Genomic DNA, 9,888 nt, shown 5'->3' with positions numbered 1-9,888 from the left:
GGGGCATCAGAATGGTGGGACGACATCTGGGGTCTCCTGGCTCTACTGCTGCAAGAGTAGGGAGTGGGGGAGGAGCCAGGTCACAGTGTCTCTTCTGCAACCAGTGTTGTCAGGTTCGTAGGTGCCACTATGGCAGGCAGTGGTGGGGGTGGTGCTGGCTGGAGTTATGAGTACCTCTGTGGTTGGAGGGACAAGATTGCAGACCCTGCTGCTGTCTGGTTCCCTGTCTGGTTCCAGAGCCACAGGCTCTGCTACAGCCAGGAAGCCAGAGTCATGTGCACTACCTCTCCTGATGCTACAGTGTTCTCTGGGGCTGTGGGCTCAGCCACCATGGCTGAGGGTGCAGGGCTGCTGGCACCACCTACTTTGTTCCCCCGGTTCTGGCTCCTCTTTGTGTTCCAGTCCACCTGCCTTTAGATGAAGAGATGAGTGGAATTCTTCAGTGCCCTGGTGTTGGGCTGAGGCACCTTTGTTGAGTTATAGATGTTTTACTGGTTGTAGATTGAAGGAGAGAAACAAAGGGAGACTCTCATGCCACTATGATGCTGATGTCACTCTGAAGCTTGCCTGATTTATTCTTGATATGTCCCTGTTGTTGAGGATGTGCCAAGACCAGTGTTCCAAGAGAAGGAATCTCATTTAGCACTTAGTTTCAGACTGATTGGATGCCAGATATTCAGGCAGCAGCTCTTCAAGTACACAGATACATATAGTCCTGTGGGGCCTCAATTGTATCCCTGTTGGCCTCCAGACCAGGAGATCTGGAGGTGTCCCCTGGGTGATAGTTGCAAAACACTGGGGCTACAAATGAGTGTAAAAGCCCTTTCTGGGGAGTTTTGTTGAGCTGAAGTGAGGGCAAGGGGGTGTGCAAGGATGGTGTCTCCTTGCTTGCCCCCTTAGCCTCTAGATGTGTGGGAAACCTGAAGTCTGTCCCCGAAGGTGCAGCTCCCGAATAGGTAAATAGGCCTTTTTCACTAGAAGACAGGGGCTATATTTCAGTCTGCTGTTTGTGCAGTACCCTGGTGGGGCTGCGGGTGACCTGTCAAGAACTGACTTTCATTTGTTACAGTCCCGTGGAGTTCTGGAATGATAGACCCCTGGCCACCAGTGACAGACAATCAAGGGATGTCCTCTGTGTGGACTGCATACCCCCACTGTCTTTAGGTAGGCAGCTGGAGAGGGTAGAAATGGGGCTTGTTCTCTTGTTTCAGGAAGACAGCAGGAAAATGACTTGACTGTGTGCCTCTGGGCTTCAGCAATGCAGCATGAGAGTGCCTTGTCTGTGCACGTGCATCAGCTTTAGGTCTGGAGTGGGAGACTGCTGAGACTGCTCTTGCTCTCCAATCCCAGTCAAGGAGGACGGGAGAGGTGAGTTGGCTTTAGGCTGAGAGAGGGATAAGACTGCTCATACTTGCCAGGCCCAGCCAGGGACTGAGGGAGTGCTGCGTTCGCTGAAGCTCTTCAGCTTCAGCACTGCGGTGGGATGGTGCCACAATTGCTCATCTCCAGTGAGCTCACACACCTATGCCAGCAGGTTATGTGGAGAGCACAACAATGGAATCTGCCAGCACCTCCATCTCTGGGGAGCATTTCAACCATCAATCACCAGTCCAGCTGATGCTTTCAGATCCATAAATGACTCTCCCTCACGAAAAGTCTCTTCACATAAAGCATTTTCCAAAATGCTATCATTTCACTGGATCTATTTTTAGTTTTTTAAGGAACCTCCATATTGTTCTCCATAGTGGCTCTATCACGTTACATTCCCACCAACAGTGCAAGAGGGTACCCTTTTCTCCACACCCTCTCCAGCATTTATTTTTTGTAGATATTTTGATGATGGCCATTCTGACCGGTGTGAGGGGATACCTCATTGTAGTTTTGATTTGCAATACTCTAATGATTAGTGATGTTGAGCATCCTTTCATGTGTTTGTTGGCAATCTGTATATCCTCTTTGGAGAAATGTCTATTTAGCTCTTCTGCCCATTTTTATATTAGGGTTTTTTTTTTTATGTTGAGCTGCATGAACTGCTTGTATATTTTGGAGATTAATCCTTTGTCAGTTGCTTCATTTGCAAATATTTTCTCCCATTCTGAGGGTTGGCTTTTGGTCTTGTTTATGGTTTCCTTTGCTGTGCAAAAGCTTTTATGTTTCATTAGGTCCCATTTGTTTGTTTTTGGTTTTATTTCCATTTCTCTGGGAGGTGGGTCAAAAAAGGACCTTGCTGTGATTTATGTCACAGAGTGTTCTGCCTATGTTTTCCACTGAGAGTTTTATAGTGCCTGGTCTTATATTTAGGTATTTAATCCATTTTGAGTTTATTTTTGTGTATGGTGTTACGGAGTGTTCTAATTTTATTCTTTTACAAGAAGCTTTCCAGTTTTCCCAACACCAGTTATTGAATAGGCTGTCTTTTCTCAATTGTATATCCTTGCCTCGTTTGTCATACATTAGTTGACCATAGATGAGTGGGCTTATCTCTGAACTTTCTATCCTGTTCCATTGATCTATATTTCTGTTTGGGGGGCCAGTACCATACTGTCTTGATAACTGTAGCTCTGTAGTATAGTGTGAAGTCAGAGGTCTTATTCCTGAGCTCTTATTTTCTTTCTCAAGATTGCTTTGGCTATTCAGGGTCTTTTGTGTTACCATACAAATTGTGAAATTTTTTGTTCTAGTTCTGTGAAAAATGCCATTGGTAGTTGGATAGGGATTTTACTGAATCTGTAGATTGCTTTGGGTATTGTAGTCATTTTCACAATGTTGATTCTTCCAATCCAAGAGCATGGTTTATCTCTCCATCTGTTTGTATCATCTTTAATTTCCTTCATCAGTGTCTTACAGTTTTCTGCATACAGGTCTTTTGTCTCCTTAGGTAGGTTATTCCTAGGTATTTTATTCATTTTGTTGCAATTGTAAATGGGAGTGTTTCCTTAATTTCTCTTTCAGGGTTTTCATCATTAGTCTATAGGAATGCAAGAGATTTCTGTGCATTAATTTTGTATCCTGCTACTTTATCAAATTCACTGATTAGCTCTAGTAGTTTTCTGGTAGAGTCTTTAGTATTCTCTATGTATAGTATCATGTCACATGCAAATAGTGACAGTTTTGCTTTTTCTTTTCCCATGTGGATTCCTTTTATTTCTTTTTCTTCTCTGATTGCTGTGGATAAAACTTCCAAAACTATGTTGAATAATAGACAGAGTGGGCAACCTTGTCTTGTTGCTGATCTTAGTGCAAAGGCTTTCAGATTTTCACCATTGAGGACCATGTTGGCTGTGGGTTTGTCATACATGGCCTTTATTATGTTGAGGTACATTCACTCTACGCCTACGTTCTGGAGAGTTTTTATCATAAATGGGTGTTGAATTTTATCAGAAGCTTTTTCTGCATCTAATGAGATGATCATATGGTTTTTATCCTTCAGTTTGTTAATGTGGTGTATCACATTGACTGATTTGCGTATATTGAAGAATGCTTGCATTCCTGGGGTAAACTCCATTTGATCATGGTGTACAATCCTTTTAATGTGCTGTTGGATTCTATTTGTTAGTATTTTGTTAAGGATTTTGGCATCTATGTTCATCAGTGTTATTGGCCTGTAGTTTTCATTATTTGTGAGATCTTTGGTTTTGGTATCAGGGTGATGATGGCCTCGTGGAATGAGTTTGGGCGTGTTCCTCCCTCTGCTATAGTTTGGAAGAGTTTGAGAAGGATAGGTGTTAGCTCTTTACTAAATGTTTGATAGAATTCGCCTGTGAAGCCATCTGGTCCTGGGCTTTTGTTTGTTGGAAGATTTCTAATCACAGTCTCAATTTCACTGCTTGTGACTGGTCAGATTATATTTTGTATTTCTTCCTGGTTCAGTCTCAGAAGGTTGTGTCCTTCTAAGAATTAGTCCATTTCTTCCAGGTTGTCCATTTTATTGGCATATAGTTGCTTGTAGTAATCTCTCATGATCCTTTGTATTTCTGCAATGTCAGTTTTTACTTCTCTTTCTTTCTTTCTTTCTCTTTCTTTCTTTCTTTCTTTCTTTCTTTCTTTCTTTCTTTCTTTCTTTCTTTCTTTTTGGTTGCTTTGGGTCTTTGGTGCCGCGCGGGGGCTATCTGTCATTGCAGTGAGCAGGGGCTACTCTTCATTGCAGTGCACGGGCTTCTCACTGAAGTGGCTTCTCTTGTTGCGGAGCACGGGCTCTATGCTTGCAGGCTACAGAAGTTGTGGCGCATGGGTTCAGTAGTGGTGGCTCGCGGGCTTAGTTGCTCCGAGGCATGTGGGATATTCCCAGAGCAGGAAGCAAACCCGTGTCCCCGGCATTGGCAGGCAGATTCTTGTTTTGTTTTTTTGTTTTTTGTTTTTTAACATATTTATTGGAGTATAATTGCTTTACAATGGTATGTTAGTTTCTGCTTTATAACAAAGTGAATCAGTTATACATACACATATGTTGCCATATCTCTTCCCTCTTGCATCTCCCTCCCTCCCACCCTCCCTATCCCACCCCTCTAGGTGATCACAAAGCACCGAGCTGATCTCCCTGTGCTAAGCAGCTGCTTTCCACTAGCTATCTATTTTACGATTGGTAGTGTATATATGTCCATGCCACTCTCTCACTTTGTCCTAGCTTACCCTTCCCCCTCCCCATATGCTCAAGTCCATTCTCTAGTAGGTCTGTGTCTTTATTCCTGTCTTACCCCTAGGTTCTTCATGACATTATTTTTTTTTATTCCATATATATGTGTTAGCATATGGTATTTGTCTTTCTCTTTCTGACTTACTTCACTCTGTATGACAGACTCTAGGTCTATCCACCTCATTACAAATAGCTCAATTTCGTTTCTTTTTATGGCTGAGTAATATTCCATTATATATATGTGCCACATCTTCTTTATCCATTCATCCGATGGTGGACACTTAGGTTGTTTCCATATCCGGGCTATTGTAACTAGAGCTGCAATGAACATTTTGGTACATGACTCTTTTTGAATTATGGTTTTCTCAGGGTATAAGCCCAGTAGTGGGATTGCTGGGTCATACGGTAGTTCTATTTGTAGTTTTTAAAGGAACCTCCATACTGTTCTCCATAGTGGCTGTACCAATTCACATTCCCACCAGCAGTGCAAGAGTGTTCCCTTTTCTCCAAACCCTCTCCAGCATTTATTAGTTCTAGATTTTTTGATGATGGCCATTCTACTGGTGTGATATGATATCTCATTGTAGTTTTGATTTGCATTTCTCTAATGATTAATGATGTTGAGCATTCTTTCATGTGTTTGTTGGCACTCTGTATATCTTCTTTGGAGAAATGTCTGTTTAGATCTTCTGCCCATTTTCGGATTGGGTTGTTTGTTTTTTTGTTATTGAGCTGCATGAGCTGCTTATAAATTTTGGAGATTAATCCTTTCTCAGTTGCTTCATTTGCAAATATTTTCTCCCATTCTGAGGGTTGTCTTTTGGTCTTGCTTATGGTTTCCTTTGCTGGCAAAAGCTTTGAAGTTTCATTAGGTCCCATTTGTTTATTTTTGTTTTTATTTCCTTTCTCTAGGAAGTGGGTCAAAAAGGATCTTGCTGTGATTTATGTCATAGAGTGTTCTGCTTATGTTTTCCTCTAAGAGTTTTATAGTTTCTGGCCTTACATTTAGGTCTTTAATCCATTTTGAACTTATTTTTGTGTATGGTGTTAGGGAGTGATCTAATCTCATACTTTTACATGTACCTGTCCAGTTTTCCCAGCACCACTTATTGAAGATTCTGTCCTTCCTCCACTGCACATTCCTGCCTCTGTTATCAAAAATAAGGTGACCATGTGTGCGTGGGTTTATCTCTGGGCTTTCTATCCTATTCTATTGATCTATCTTTCTGTTTTTGTGCCAGTACCATACTGTCTTGAATAGTGTAGATTTGTAGTATTGTCTGATGTCAGGGAGCCCGATACCTCCAGCTCCATTTTTCTTTCTCAAGATTGCTTTGTTTATCCGGGGTCTTTTGTGTTTCCATACAAATTGTGAAATTTTTTGTTCCAGTTCTGTGAAAAATGCCAGTGGTAGTTTCATAGGGATTGCATTGAATCTGTAGATTGCTTTGGGTAGTAAAGTCATTTTCACAATGCTGATTTTTCCAATCCAAGAACATGATATATCTCTCCATCTATTTGTATCATCTTTAATTTCTTTCATCAGTGTCTTATAATTTTCTGCATACAGGTCTTTTGTCTCCTTAGGTAGGTTTATTCTAGATATTTTATTCTTTTTGTTGCAATGGTAAATGGGAGTGTTTTCTTGATTTCACTTTCAGATTTTTCATCATTAGTGTATAGGAATGCCAGAGATTTCTGTGCATTAATTTTGTATCCTGCTACTTTACCAAATTAATTGATTAGTTCTAGTAGTTTCCTAGTAGCATATTTAGGATTCTCTATGTATAGTATCATGTCACCTTCAAACAGTGACAGCTTTACTTCTTCTTTTCCGATTTGGATTCCTTTTATTTCCTTTTCTTCTCTGATTGCTGTGGCTAAAACTTCCAAAACTATGTTGAAAAAGAGTGGTGAGAGTGGGCAACCTTGTCTTGTTCCTGATCTTAGTGGAAATGCTTTCAGTTTTTCACCATTGAGGACGATGTTGGCTGTAGGTTTGTCATATATGGCCTTTATTATGTTGGGGAAAGTTCCATATATGCCTACGTTCTGCAGGATTTTTATCATAAATGGGTGCTGAATTTTGTCAAAAGCTTTCTCTACATCTATTGAGATGATCATATGGTTTTTCTTCTTCAATTTGTTAATATGGTATATCACATTGATTGATTTACATATATTGAAGAATCTTTACATTTCTGGAATAAACCTCACTGGATCATGGTGTATGATCCTTTTAATGTGCTGTTGGATTCTGTTTGCTAGTATTTTGTTGAGGATTTTTGCATCTATATTCATCAGTGATATTGGCCTGTAGTTTTCTTTCTTTGTGACATCCTTGTCTGGTTTTGGTATCAGGCTGATGGTGGCCTCGTAGAATGAGTTTGAGGGTGTTCCTCTCTCTGCTATATTTTGGAAGAGTTTGAGAAGGATAGGTGTTAGCTCTTCTCTAAGTGTTTGATAGAATTCGCCTGTGAAGTCATCTGGTCCTCTGCTTTTGTTTGCTGGAAGATATTTAATCACAGTTTCAATTTCAGTGCTTGTGATTAGTCTGTTCATATTTTCTATTTCTTCCTGATTCAGGCTTGGCAGCTGTGCACTTCTAAGAATTTGTCCACTTCTTCCAGGTTGTCCATTTTATTTGCATAGACTTGCTTGTAGTAATCGCTTATGATCTTTTGTATTTCTGCAGTGTCAGTTGTTACTTCTCCTTTTTCATTTCTAATGCTATTGATTTGAGTTTTCTCCCTTTTTTTCTTGATGAGTCTGGCTAATGGTTTATCAATTTTTTTATCTTCTCAAAGAACCAGCTTTCATTTTTATTTATCTTTGCTATCGTTTCCTTCATTTCTTTTTCATTTACTTCTGATCTGATTTTTATGATTTCTTTCCTTCTGCTAACTTTGGGGTTTTTTTTTTGTTGTTGTTCTTCTTTCTCTAATTGCTTTAGGTGCAAGGTTAGGTTGTTTATTCGAGGTATTTCCAGTTTCTTAAGGTAGGATTGTATTGCTATAAGCTTCCCTCTTAGAAAAGCTTCTGCTGCATCCCATAGCTTTTGAGTTGTCATGCCTCCAGTGTCATTTGTTTCTAGGTACATTTTATTTCCTCTTTGACTTCTTCAGTGATCACTTCGTTATTAAGTAGTGCATTGTTTAGCCTCCATGTGTTTGTATTTTTTATAGATCTTTTCCTGTAATTGATATCTAGTCTCATAGAATTGTAGTCAGAAAATATCCTTGATACAATTTCAATTTTCTTAAATTTACCAGGCTTGATTTGTGACCCAAGATATGATCTATCCTGGAGAATGTACCATGAGCACGTGAGAAATATGTGTATTCTGTTGTTTTTGGATGGAATGTCCTATAAATATCAATTAAATATATTTTGTTTAGTGTATCATTTAAAGGTTGTGTTTCCTTACTTATTTTCATTTTGGATGGTCTATCCATTGGTGAAAGTGGGATATTAAAGTCCCCTACTATGTTTGTGTTACTGCTGATTTCCCCTTTTATGGCTGTTCGTATTTCCCTTATGTATTGAGGTACTCCTGTGTTGGATGCATAAGTAATTACAATTGTTATATCTTCTTCTTGGATCGATCCCTTGATCATTATGTACTGCCCTTCTTTGTCCCTCCTAAGAGTCTTTATTTTAAAATCTATTTTGCTTGATATGAGAATTGCTACTCCAGCTTTCTTTTGGTATCCATTTGCGTTGAATATCTTTTTCCATCCCCTTACTTTCAGTCTCTATGTGTCTCTAGATCTGAAGTGGTTCTCTTGTAGACAGCATATATATGGGTCTTGTTTTTGTATCCATTCAGCCAATCTGTCTTTTGGTGGGAGCATTTAGTCCATTTACATTTAAGGTAATTATCGTTATGTATGTTCCTATTCCCATTTTCTTAAGTGTTTTGGGTTTGTTATTGTAGGTCTTCTCCTTCTCTTGTGTTTCTTGCCTAGAGAAGTTCCTTTAGCATTTGTTGTAAAGCTCGTCTGGTGGTGCTGAACTCTTTCAGCTTTTGCTTGTCTGTAAAGGTTTTAATTTCTCCATTAAATCTGAATGAGATCCTTGCTGGGTAGAGCAGTCTTGGTTGCAGGATTTTCTCCTTCATCACTTTAAATATGTCCTGCCAGTCCCTTCTGGCTTGCAGAGATTCTGCTGAAAGATCAGGTGTTAACCTTATGGCGATTCCCTTGTGTGTTATTTGTTGTTTTTCCCTTGCTGCTTTTAATATGTTTTCTTTGTATTTAATTTTTGACAGTTTGATTTATATGTGTCTTGTCATATTTCTCCTTGGATTTATCCTCTATGGGACTCTCTGTGCTTCCTGGACTTGATTAACTATTTCCTTTCCCATATTATGGAAGTTTTCAGCTATAATCTCTTTAAATATTTTCTCAGTCCCTTTCTTTTTCTCTTCTTCTTCTGGGACCCCTATAATTCGAAAGTTGGTACATTTAACATTGTCCCAGAAGTCTCTGAGATTGTCCTCAGTTCTTTTCATTCTTTTTTCTTTATTCTGCTCTGCAGTAGTTATTTCCAGTATTTTATCTTCCAGGTCACTTATCCATTCTTCTGCCTCAGTTATTCTGCTATTGTTCCCATCTAGAGTATTTTTAATTTCATTTATTGTGTTGTTCATCGTTGCTTGTTTCATCTTTAGTTCTTCTAGGTCCTTGTTAAATGTTTCTTGCATTTTGTCTATTCTATTTCCAAGATTTTGGATCATCTTTACGCTCATTATTCTGAATTCTTTTTCAGGTAGACTGCCTATTTCCTCTTCATTTGTTAGGTCTGGTGGGTTTTTATCTTGCTCCTTCATCTGCTGTGTGTTTTTCTGTCTTCTCATTTTGCTTATCTTACTGTGTTTGAGGTCTCCTTTTTGCAGGCTGCAGGTTCGTAGTTCCCATTGTTTTGGTGTCTGGCCCCAGTGGCTAAAGTTGGTTCAGTGGGTTGTGTAGGCTTCCTGGTGGAGGGGACTAGTGCATCTGTTCTGGTGGATGAGGCTGGATCTTGCCTTTCTGTTGGGAAGGACCACGTCTTGTGGTGTGTTTTGGAATGTCTGTGAACTTATGATTTTAGGCAGCTTCTCTGCTAATGGGTGAAGGTTGTTTTCCTGTCTTGCTAGTTGTTTGGCATAGGGTGTCCAGCACTGTAGCTTGCTGGCCGTTGAGTGACACTTAGTGCTGGTGTTGAAATGGAGACCTCTGTGATATTTTCGCTGTTTGATATTATGTGGAGCTGGG

Source organism: Monodon monoceros, unplaced genomic scaffold, assembly GCF_005190385.1.
Source record: "Monodon monoceros isolate NGI ecotype Baffin Bay Population unplaced genomic scaffold, NGI_Narwhal_1 Super_Scaffold_22, whole genome shotgun sequence".
NCBI classification, from domain to species: Eukaryota; Metazoa; Chordata; class Mammalia; order Artiodactyla; family Monodontidae; genus Monodon; species Monodon monoceros.
The sequence above is the reverse complement of the archived record's forward strand: the minus strand, read 5'-3'. Positions refer to the sequence as shown.